Source organism: Triturus cristatus, chromosome 5_1, assembly GCF_964204655.1.
Source record: "Triturus cristatus chromosome 5_1, aTriCri1.1, whole genome shotgun sequence".
Classification (NCBI taxonomy): Eukaryota; Metazoa; Chordata; class Amphibia; order Caudata; family Salamandridae; genus Triturus; species Triturus cristatus.
This window is the reverse complement of record NC_140587.1, coordinates 31,816,970-31,828,573: the sequence shown is the minus strand read 5'-3', so window position 1 is coordinate 31,828,573 and position 11,604 is coordinate 31,816,970. Positions and strand designations below refer to the sequence as shown.

The 11,604-nt window shown below is 53.3% G+C and overlaps 1 long non-coding RNA gene across 1 annotated transcript; it reads left to right on the top strand.

Moving 5' to 3' along the window:
- Window positions 1-9,944: 9,944 nt before the first annotated feature.
- Window positions 9,945-11,263, top strand: LOC146830012 (uncharacterized). Its single transcript, XR_014961124.1, has 4 exons — window positions 9,945-9,988; window positions 10,076-10,227; window positions 10,317-10,451; window positions 11,014-11,263. It is a non-coding gene; the product is annotated as an uncharacterized LOC146830012 (long non-coding RNA).
- The last annotated feature ends 341 nt before the right edge of the window (window positions 11,264-11,604 follow it).

The following is an 11,604-nucleotide window of genomic DNA, read 5'->3' as shown; positions in this document are numbered from 1 at the left end:
ATCTTCGTTCCTGGAGTCGGAAGTTCATTTTTACTACGAGATCGATGAAGGGGCCGATTTCGTCCGGTGAGTCGGGTAGTTGCGAGATGAGATCCTTCAGGTCATCGCGTAGTCCCCGATAAAACACCGATACCTTTTGTCCTCAGGCCTCAGGTGACCCAGTTTTGGGACACCCCCGCGCCGCACGGCCACCAGCTGCTGCGTGTGCCCCCTTCCTTCCTTGTGCCTCGCTGCCCGACTGCCGGCTCGTGACCACGCCCCCTCCTTCGAGCGGCGTGGTCCGTGCTCAGCGCTCCTCTCCCTGTGCCCCCGGGGCACTGTGCAGACTCGTTCTAGTGCTCTCCTGTGCTTATAATTGTTTGTCCGCCGTATTGCCTGTTGACCTGTTTTTTGTGCTTTTTGTGATCATTGTTGTTGTTCCGCCTTATCGACTGTCTTTTTTCCCGCCTGCTGACGCCCTCCCCGCTCCCCGCTTCCCGCCTCCACCGCAGACCCCGCCCCTTTTTTCCTTCTGTTCCCTCCCCGCTCCCGCCTCCCAGCTGCTCCGCCCACCCGCGCACTTGGCCTTATATGGCGACCGTGCGACGCAGGTGAGTGTGACCCAGTTTTGGGACACCCCCGCGCCGCACGGCCACCAGCTGCTGCGTGTGCCCCCTTCCCTCCTTGTGCCTCGCTGCCCGACTGCCGGCTCGTGACCACGCCCCCTCCTTCGAGCGGCGTGGTCCGTGCTCAGCGCTCCTCTCCCTGTGCCCCCAGGGCACTGTGCAGACTCGTTCTAGTGCTCTCCTGTGCTTATAATTGTTTGTCCGCCGTATTGCCTGTTGACCTGTTTTTTGTGCTTTTTGTGATCATTGTTGTTGTTCCGCCTTATCGACTGTCTTTTTTCCCGCCTGCTGACGCCCTCCCCGCTCCCCGCTTCCCGCCTCCACCGCAGACCCCGCCCCTTTTTTCCTTTTGTTCCCTCCCCGCTCCCGCCTCCCAGCTGCTCCGCCCACCCGCGCACTTGGCCTTATATGGCGACCGTGCGACGCAGGTGAGTGTGACCCAGTTTTGGGACACGCCCGCGCCGCACGGCCACCAGCTGCTGCGTGTGCCCCCTTCCCTCCTTGTGCCTCGCTGCCCGACTGCCGGCTCGTGACCACGCCCCCTCCTTCGAGCGGCGTGGTCCGTGCTCAGCGCTCCTCTCCCTGTGCCCCCGGGGCACTGTGCAGACTCGTTCTAGTGCTCTCCTATGCTTATAATTGTTTGTCCGCCGTATTGCCTGTTGACCTGATTTTTGTGCTTTTTGTGATCATTGTTGTTGTTCCGCCTTATCGACTGTCTTTTTTCCCGCCTGCTGACGCCCTCCCCGCTCCCCGCTTCCCGCCTCCACCGCAGACCCCGCCCCTTTTTTCCTTCTGTTCCCTCCCCGCTCCCGCCTCCCAGCTGCTCCGCCCACCCGCGCACTTGGCCTTATATGGCGACCGTGCGACGCAGGTGAGTGTGACCCAGTTTTGGGACACCCCCGCGCCGCACGGCCACCAGCTGCTGCGTGTGCCCCCTTCCCTCCTTGTGCCTCGCTGCCCGACTGCCGGCTCGTGACCACGCCCCCTCCTTCGAGCGGCGTGGTCCGTGCTCAGCGCTCCTCTCCCTGTGCCCCCAGGGCACTGTGCAGACTCGTTCTAGTGCTCTCCTGTGCTTATAATTGTTTGTCCGCCGTATTGCCTGTTGACCTGTTTTTTGTGCTTTTTGTGATCATTGTTGTTGTTCCGCCTTATCGACTGTCTTTTTTCCCGCCTGCTGACGCCCTCCCCGCTCCCCGCTTCCCGCCTCCACCGCAGACCCCGCCCCTTTTTTCCTTCTGTTCCCTCCCCGCTCCCGCCTCCCAGCTGCTCCGCCCACCCGCGCACTTCGCCTTATATGGCGACCGTGCGAACGCGCAGCGGTCACGTGTAGCAGGCGCGCCGATTGTGCGCCGAAGGCGCGCCAAAGGTAAGCCCGTCTGCGCCCGTCCGCGACCGGATCGCGACCAGCGCCAGGACCCCTGGCCCACGAAGACCCCGACCGACCCGCCTGACGTACTCCGCCGCCACCCTCATCGCACTCAACACCGGCCGACTCCCAGGATGCCACCAAGCCACACCACGACGCACCCACGGACCCTTCAGCTGCCTCGCCTGCAAGTTCACCTGCATCTGGACCTGCCCCGCACCAGCACCCGCCAAGCCGAACACCAGCAGCAACCACCTCAAGTGCATCCTGCTCAACACCCGCTCCGTCCACAGACACGCCATCGAACTCTGGAACCTCCTAGACGCCACAGCCCCTGACGTTGCCTTCCTCACGGAGACCTGGATGAATGCCTCTTCAGCTCCCGACATCGCCATCGCCATCCCAGAGGGCTACAAGATCACAAGGAGGGATCGCTCCGCCAACCAGATGGGAGGAGGCATCGCCATCGTCCACAGGAACACCATCCGTCTCACGACCAGCACCGACAACACCCTGACCACCACCGAACACCTGCATTTCCAGATCCACACCGACCCGAACACCACCCTCAGAGGCACCCTGATCTACTGACCCCCGGGACCACGCACACAATTCAGCGAGGACATCGCCGACTTCGTCAGCCCGCATGCCCTCCCCTCCGCTGACTACATCCTCTTGGGGGACCTCAACTTCCACCTGGAGAACAACAACGACCGCAACACCAGCACCCTGCTCGACAACCTCGCCAACCTTGGACTCAAGCAACTGGTGTCCACCCCCACCCACCTCGCCGGACACACACTCGACGCAGTCTTCTCATCCAGCACAGACATCGACTTCAGCCACGCCACAGAGCTTCAATGGACGGACCACAGCTGCGTCCACTTCACCTTCAAAAGAACAACGACCCACCACCACCAACAACAGGCTGCCCGCAGAAGCTGGAACAAGATCACAGCAGACCAGCTCGCCACCTCCTTGAGCCAGCACCCTCCTGCCAGCTCAGCGAACCCCAACCAGGCCGCCGACAACCTCACGAAGTGGATCAGCAACTGCGCGGACGAGCTCGCCCCGCTGAGGACCCCGCCCAGCAGACCCGGCAGCAAGAAAGCCCCATGGTTCACCGACGAACTCAGGAGCTCCAAGAAGAACTGCCGAGCCCTCGAGAAAGTCTGGAGAAGGGAACCTACACCGGACAACAGGACCACCTTCAAGCTGGCCACCCGGAAGCACCACCAGCTGATCCGCGCCGCCAAGAAAACTGCATTCAAGGACCGGCTGGACAACAACGCACACAACTGCAATGAACTCTTCAACATCGTGAAAGAGCTATCCAACCCCAGCGCAGGAAACAACGACATCACCCCATCGCAAGACCTCTGCAACTCCCTCGCCTCATACTTCCACAACAAGATCGCGGACATACACAACAGCTTCAACAACCAACCAACGCACACCACGACCGAACAACCACCCCCCACCACCACCCTCCACGCCTGGACCCCGATCAGCACCGAAGACACCGTCCGCACGATGAACTCCATCCACTCCGGATCGCCGACCGACCCCTGCCCTCACCACGTCTTCAACAAAGCCGACGCTGTCATCGCACCCCACCTACGAGACATCATCAACACATCCTTCGACACCACCACCTTCCCTGAGAGCTGGAAGCACGCCGAACTCAGCGCTCTACTCAAGAAACCCACAGCGGACCCCACCGAACTCAAGAATTACCGCCCCATCTCGCTCCTCCCGTTTCCAGCCAAAGTCATCGAAAAGACCGTCAACAAGCAGATGGCCGCCTTCCTCGAGACGAATGGATCCCTCGACCCCTCACAGTCTGGCTTCCGAGCCAATCACAGCACCGAGACCGCCCTCATCGCCGCCACCGATGACATCCGAGCCCTGATGGACAATGGAGAAACAGCGGCCCTCATCCTCCTAGACCTCTCCGCGGCATTCGACACTGTCTGCCACCGCACCCTAGTACAGCGCCTCAGCAACATCGGAATCCAGGACAAGGCGCTGGAATGGATCATCTCCTTCCTCGACGGAAGAACACAGAGAGTCCGCCTACCTCCGTACAAGTCAGAGGCCACCGAAGTCATCTGCGGCGTCCCTCAAGGATCCTCGCTGAGCCCTACTCTCTTCAACGTCTACATGAGCCCCCTCACGGCCATCGCACGCCAACACAACCTCAGCATAATCTCCTACGCCGACGACACCCAGCTGATCCTCTCCCTGACCAACGACCCCGCCGCCGCCAGAGCCAACCTGCACGAAGGGATGAAAGAGGTAGCCGAGTGGATGACGACCAGCCGCCTGAAACTAAACTCGGACAAGACGGAGGTCCTCATCCTGGGCTCTTCACCCTCCGCCTGGGACGACTCCTGGTGGCCTCCCGCCCTGGGCACCGCACCCAAACCGACAGACCATGCACACAACATGGGCTTCATCCTGGACTCCTCCCTCTCCATGACCAGGCAAGTCAACAACGTCTCCTCGGCGTGCTTCAACATCCTACGCATGCTACGGAAGATCTTCTGGTGGATCCCCACCGAGACCAAGAAGACCGTCACCCAGGCCCTAGTCACCAGTCGACTGGACTACGGCAACGCCCTCTACGCCGGTACCACCGCCAAGCTCCAGAAGAGACTCCAGCGGATCCAGAACGCCTCAGCCAGACTCATCCTCGACATCCCACGAACCAGCCACATCTCCGGACATCTGAGAGACCTACACTGGCTCCCCGTCAACAAAAGAATCACCTTCCGCCTCCTCACCCACGCACACAAAGCACTACACGACCAAGGCCCGAGCTACCTCAACAGCCGAATCAACTTCTACGCTCCCAAACGCCACCTCCGATCAGCCAACCACGCCCTCGCCGCCGTCCCCCGCATCCGAAGAGCGACTACAGGAGGAAGGTCTTTCTCCTACCTGGCCGCCAAGACCTGGAACTCCCTCCCGACCGACCTGCGCCTGACCCAAGACCACCTCTCCTTCAGGAAGAAGCTGAAGACCTGGCTGTTCGAGCAGTAGCGGCACCCCCCCCACCCCCAGCGCCTTGAGACCCTACGGGTATGTAGTGCGCTCTATAAATGTCTTTGATTGATTGATAGAGGCCAGTGGGACTCAATCACTAGTCTACTGAACATGGTGATGTAGTGAAGCAAATCCTGGTTGCCTTGCTTTAGGTTCAGCAACTCATTGTCCGCTGCTTGCACAAAGGTGTGACGAGCGAACATGCGTCGCATGGCTTCCGTGAACGTTGGCAGATGGTGTAGCATGGGATCATCATGTTCAACCAGCGCTATGGACCAATGAGCAGCGTCTCCACCCATGTATGACAGGATGTAGGCTACCTTGGACGTGTCATCAGGAAAGGCTGCGTTTCTGACCATGAAATGCAGGTGGCATTGATGGATGAAGATACCATACTTGGTGCTGTCACCGTAGAAACGTTCGGGTGGTGCCAGCTGTACAGGATGAGGGGCGATGACTTGAATGGCACTGTTCGGGTTGGTGGTAGCGGTGGACCCCCCAAAGATGGATGTGGGCTGTCTTAAAACGCCTTCTTGCACGACCCTAGGACTAGGGGTAGTTCCCCACGGGTTGGTGGCCCCAGCTGCCACCTGGCTCTGTAGGGCGGTCATATCTTGACGTAATGTATGGTTTTCTGCCTGCATAGCAGCCAGCATAACGGCTATGTCGTTTAACGTAACCTCCGGGTCGCCCATGTCATCCAGGCGGAATGGTAAACGTGGGCTTCGAATTCTGTCGTGTACCCCACAATGCTTACCTCGGCTTGTGGAGTGATTCCGCAGGGATGACAAGAGCGCCCGTCCCTGTACCCACCTACCCCTTAAGGACAGCAGAACCCAGCAGGGATGAGATGGAAGCAGGGAAGGGAGCCAGTGGGAAGGCAGGAGGCGGTGGGTTGGGTCGTTGGACGGTGGCTGGAAGAGAGGGAAAAAGACCTAGTTAGTAGGTAACCCCACTACCTCTTGTTCCACCCCCGTATTCCACACACAAAGAAGAACCTCGTTGTTTCCTCTATCGAGGACTCATCAGTGTTGGACAGGCTATGGGCCTCAGTCCTTATGCCGCTCCGGGCAAAGAAGGTGAGGGGCTGAAACGCTGATCAATACCCTCCAACTGTACCTCGCTTCTGAAGGCGCACGACGGCGCTAGGACAAAGTATGTACGGGCTCTTCCCCTTGGTTTGTGGTGAAGCAAAATAAGTAAAACCCAGAAAGCGCTCCTGCGCGATGCTAACAAAATAACTACGAGGCGCTCCTGCGCGGTTCTAACAAAATAACTAAAAAGCGCTCCTGCGCGGTGAAAACAAAAACAAGCCCCGCAACACTCCTGTGTTTGCTAGGCTCCAGTTGTAGAGGAGAGGAATTACCTCACCTCGATGTTCGGCGTCGATCAGTCAGAAGGCTTCCCCAACGGTTCTTCAGAAGAAAGGGTCGGCTCTTGATCGGCGCGGCTGGGCTCCGGATACGATCCCCGCTCCTCGGGAATCAAGAAGGAATTCGAAGCGGTGAGTTGGCGGGAAGACGCGATGATATGCGTTCTTCCCGGAAGTGCTTCTCATGACCTTACGTCCGTGGTGAGGACTAGACCGGGAACCTGCTTCTGACCGGAAGTGAGTCTCCCGGTTCGTGTCTGTGTGTGTGGATGCGGGAGCGCCGGCAATTGCCGCGACCATGACAGCTATCCTGGTGGTTGTGGATAGTTTGACCAAGATGGGTCACTTTGTCCCTTGTAAAAACCTCCCTACGGCAGGACAGACCTCCCAGCTGTTGTTGACTCATGTGGTGAGATTCCACGGCCTGCCGGCAGTGATCGTTTCGGACCGAGGCCCTCAATTTATAGCCAGTTTCTGGAAGACATGGTGTAAAGCGCTGCACATGGAGTCCGCCACCTCTACCAGCTTTCATCCGCAGACCGACGGACAGACGGAGCGCCTAAATCAGACTTTAAAACAGTTTCTGAGGTGCTATGTGTCAGAGGCACAAGGCTCCTGGGTATCCTGGCTGTGGTTGGCAGAGCTGTCTTACAACAACGCCCTGCACAGTTCAACAGGAGTGTCCCCGTTTATGGCAAACTTCGGGCACAACGCCAAGACGCTCCCGGTGGAGATACCAACAGAGGTGAACGATCAACCTTCTGTGCAGGCGCATGTCCGCTCTCTAAAAAGGCTGCATCGGAAGACGCAACAGGCGCTACAGGCAGCCAAACAATCCTATAAGAGGTGGGAAGACAGGAAAAGGATTGATGGGCCTCAGAATGCTGTAGGGGACAGAGTCTGGCTATCCACCAAGAACATCAGGTTCAAGCTTCGCAGCATTTTCCACCCACGATACATAGGTCCGTATACCGTGGTGCGACAAGTCAATCCTGTGGCGTATCGACTCCGGTTGCCAGGCTCTCTCAGGATCCACCCAGTCTTTCATTGTAGCCTGTTGAAGCCGGCAGTAACCGCCAGGAGGAGAGCCCCGCCACCTGTTTGCGGAGAACACGGATTGGAATACGAAGTCCGGAGCGTCCTTGACGCAAAGTACCGCAGGGGCAAGTTATGGTTCTTGGTCGCTTGGAAGGGGTACACGGCGGAGGACGATTCTTGGGAACCAGCGGAGGCGGTGCACGCGCCGACCGCGGTGAGGAGATTCTATGACAGGCATCCAGGGAAGCCGGGTGCTAGGAGGCGCCTGGGAGGAGGACCTTCTGTCAGGAATCGTAGGCAGACACGCCTACCTAGCGTGTAAGACTACATCTCCCAGCAGCCTCGGGGGCCCGGAAGTAGACGTCCTTAAAATGGCGTCCCACCCGGCCGGAGGTGTGCGTTATTCACTTTCTGGAGGACGGTCGGAGAATGTAGCAGAGGAGCGTTGCTGCGCAGTTCGAAGGCGAGAACCAGTTTCCCGAGCACCCGGCAGAAGGACGCGTTGGGCGTGTTCCCAGCGGCCGGCGGCTGAAACGAAGATCACGCAGCAGGTAGGAATCGTCTCTGGCTCCTATTCCCGTAACCAACGCTCGTAACGCAGTTCGTGGACGAGCGAACTGAACCCTTGCCGCAGAGAAGCGGTATTTGTCCTCGAGGCACCATAGGAGGTGCACATTCTTGATTCATTGGTCGAGGGTGCTAAAACAACCTACTACACCCCGCAATCACCCCGAGGAGGGGAGGCACTTTCTCTAGTTATATTTCGGAAAGGGGGTATAACTGGCTTAGATATTCTTGCTCGGCTGAGCAGAGAGACACCGGGTGTCCTTACACCTGACTTGGTATTCAGGGAGAGCGCGGGCTGGGCATTTCCCCACAAGGCTGTGCTCTTGGTGAGAGAAAACCTAGGAGTACTGTTGTACATACTGAGGCACAACTCATAGCGTGTTGATCCTCACTTTGTGAAGGAGCGCTACCACTGTGAGAACGCCGGCGGCGGTTGTACACCGTGGAAGCCTACCGGGAGTTCTTGGAGTCATATATGGATAGCAGTGAAATAGGATTCCTTAGTCTGAAGGAAGACTGAGGCTAACGCCATTGCGTTGCGTGGCCGGTACTATGTTATGGACATTGAAAGACACGGAGTAGGTCTGTGTGCTGGAGTGATATGGTTTAGTGGTCCTGAGAGAGGCATCTCAGCGATCGCGGGGAAAGACTCCCACTACACATGGTAATTGCTGTCACTAGTGAGACCTATATGAGAGTAGATATAAAGTGTTGCTCTTATATGAATGTTATTCTTTTTGTCGTTCAGGTTCTATTCCCTGCTGTCCCTTCCCCCCTTCCTTTTTTCCCTCACCTGATCGCCTCTGGGCTCTGTAACCTTCTGGTTGGAGTCCGGGGATATCGGGAGGTGGACCCCTGTTACGTCGCCCGGACCCTGAGGAGCCCTGTATTCCTAACATCCTTATAGCATAAATCTAAAGTAAAGGATATGATAATCCCCACACGATTTACATGAATGAACGTTTCAGTGGGGGGGAGTTTACATTGGAATTGGTAATTAAATATTGGATAGATTTAAAATAGGTTATTCGATGAGCGATTGATTGTATATACAGAATTGTTAATAATAGTTTTTTGGAGGGAGAGAAACTTATGATGGATTATGGAACTAGTGTCACGTATTGATTGAAATACTAATGAGGTACAATAGTGATTGGCTTCTTTTAGTCGGGATATGGGACCGTTTAATGAGGTGACGCTCGGGTGGAGAAATGGCTACCGAATTATGCTGAAATTATTATATAGAGTAAGGTGATTATATTGAAGACGTAACTATCGAATAGAGATGGGCGTTCCCTTATCTCCGCCCATTACGGATGTTTGGTGAGGTTAAGCGTATCGGATAGGGAGCTATCTGAGCCCTAATGTTAATGAGGCTTTGAAATTAGGAACAATGATTAGCTCGACATCGTTATGAACGGTATGGTGATATTATTTAGGATTGGATGTAGTCAAACGTGATGTGAGTGAAGGTTCAAACTGGCGGACCAGAGGCGTTCCCTTATTTCCATTCTTTACGGATGTTTGGTGAGGTTAAGCGGACCAGAGAGAGAGCTACTTGAGCCCTTATGTAAATGAGGCTCTGAAACCAGAACCAATGATTGGGTCAGTAACGTTTGGAACGATATTCAGACATTGCTTAAAATTGGAGGTTGGTTAAACGTGATTTGATTGGAGGTTTAAACTGGTGGACCAGAATGGAAACACCCGAAGGAATACGGTAACGAGGCTTAGAAATCGGAGAAAATGATTGGTCGGTAGTTTGGAACGACATTCAGACATTGCTTGAAATTTGATGTAGTTAAACGCGATTTGATTGGAGGTTTAAACTGGTGGACCAGAATGGAAACACCCGAAGGGATATGGTAATGAGGCTTAGAAATCGGAGGAAATGATTGGTGCTTGAATCTTTCAAAAGGAACTTTCGCGGTATCAGGCTACAGAGCTAGGCTATCGGACCGGCTGCAAGTCACGAGGATATTCTGTCGTAAGGTACGTGTTTGTAATAGGCGTTTCATTTTAATTTTGGAGGATTGGTAGTAGTGATATTAATGGGGTGCCTTTTGGTTATATTTCCAGATAAATAGTCATCGAACAGGAGGATAACAAACAAGTTGAAATTGCAAGAATATTAATGGATGTTTGAAGGTGTTTAACGGATAATGGCGGTTACAAGCAACTGAGCATGATTATTGGATCAGATGTGGGAGTTATAGGATATAAGATTACCGGTACAATATGGAAATTGGACGTGTTAATTTATCAAGGGAGGGATGGAAAGGAGTGTTATTACTAATGTATCTTTTGTTATATATTTTAGATTAACTAATCGTATACAGAAGGTTTGAATGGGATGGAAACATTTTATGACAAAGAACTAAGCAATGGAAAACTGAGAAGTGAATAAAGTAAAGGAGAGCATAGTTGTGCAAGGATTGTTCCATGTAATACGGAGGTGAGAAATAATCATTAGAGATATGCAAGCTTTTGGATATTATTAGCAAGAGGGGATAGGTAGAGTGGCTTTATGATAGAAGGGTCAATTTTTAGAAAATATAAAATTTAATTTGAGTTTATACCTTCAAGTTTGGAGAATAATAGGGTGTGACGTTGGAGTAGAAACATTTTTTCTGAATTAATTAAGATAATAAATTGTGAGTTCTTAAATAAACGATGATTTTGGAAATAGTTATGTTATAGGCAGAATGTTGTGGGTTATCCTCCCTGTAATGGAATATGTTAAAGGAATGATAGGCCATGGGTGGGATCAAGGGCACAACTGGAAAATCAGGGGATATAGTAGCGATTAGCTTACTATCAGAACGGAAAGTAATTGTTAACACTGTTCGATCATAAATGGGTATTTTTGATTTTTGATTCAAGGATTGTATTGTCAAATAGGTATATTCTGTATACTAGGGATACATTTCTTCCTTGTACAGGTATTTTGGAAGGATTTACACACGGAATAATGGAGAGTGATACGATGTTCTTTTTTCTTTTCTCTTTTATTACAGCCCTGATGATGTCCTAGATAGGACGAAACATGTCAGCTGTAATGCTATGTACATTGAGCAATATTCACTCAAAGGATTTAATATATTTTCTGTAATTTTGAATATTGTTTGTTTGAATTAATGTAACAGTTGTACATGTATAGGTTTAGATGAAAACCAATGTATTAGTTGATTGGAATACTATTTAACGATTGATTAATTGAAAAAAATCAGGAAGGAACAATATACATAAAGATAAAGAATGAGAAATAAAAACAAATAACACAAATTCATTTTTGTACTACAGCATTTATTTGTTTATATTATGTAATATCACTCCGCTCCTTTCTATTATATTCCAAATGTCCCATAAAGGATGTCAAGTGCTGCAGTGTCGGTGCTCAGATTGGACACAACAAGCCTTGGAAACAGCAACCCACACAGAAACGAGAAAGATGCTTCGGTACAGACCAGCAAGGTCTGAGGGACTCACCACTTAGTAGGGAGTCGGGGCATGTCTAGAGCAACCAGGGAAGCCCAAGGAAATTCAAAGTTACCCCCTCAGGGACCCACCAGTCTGCAGACCAGTGATCGTGAAGGGACCTTGAGACG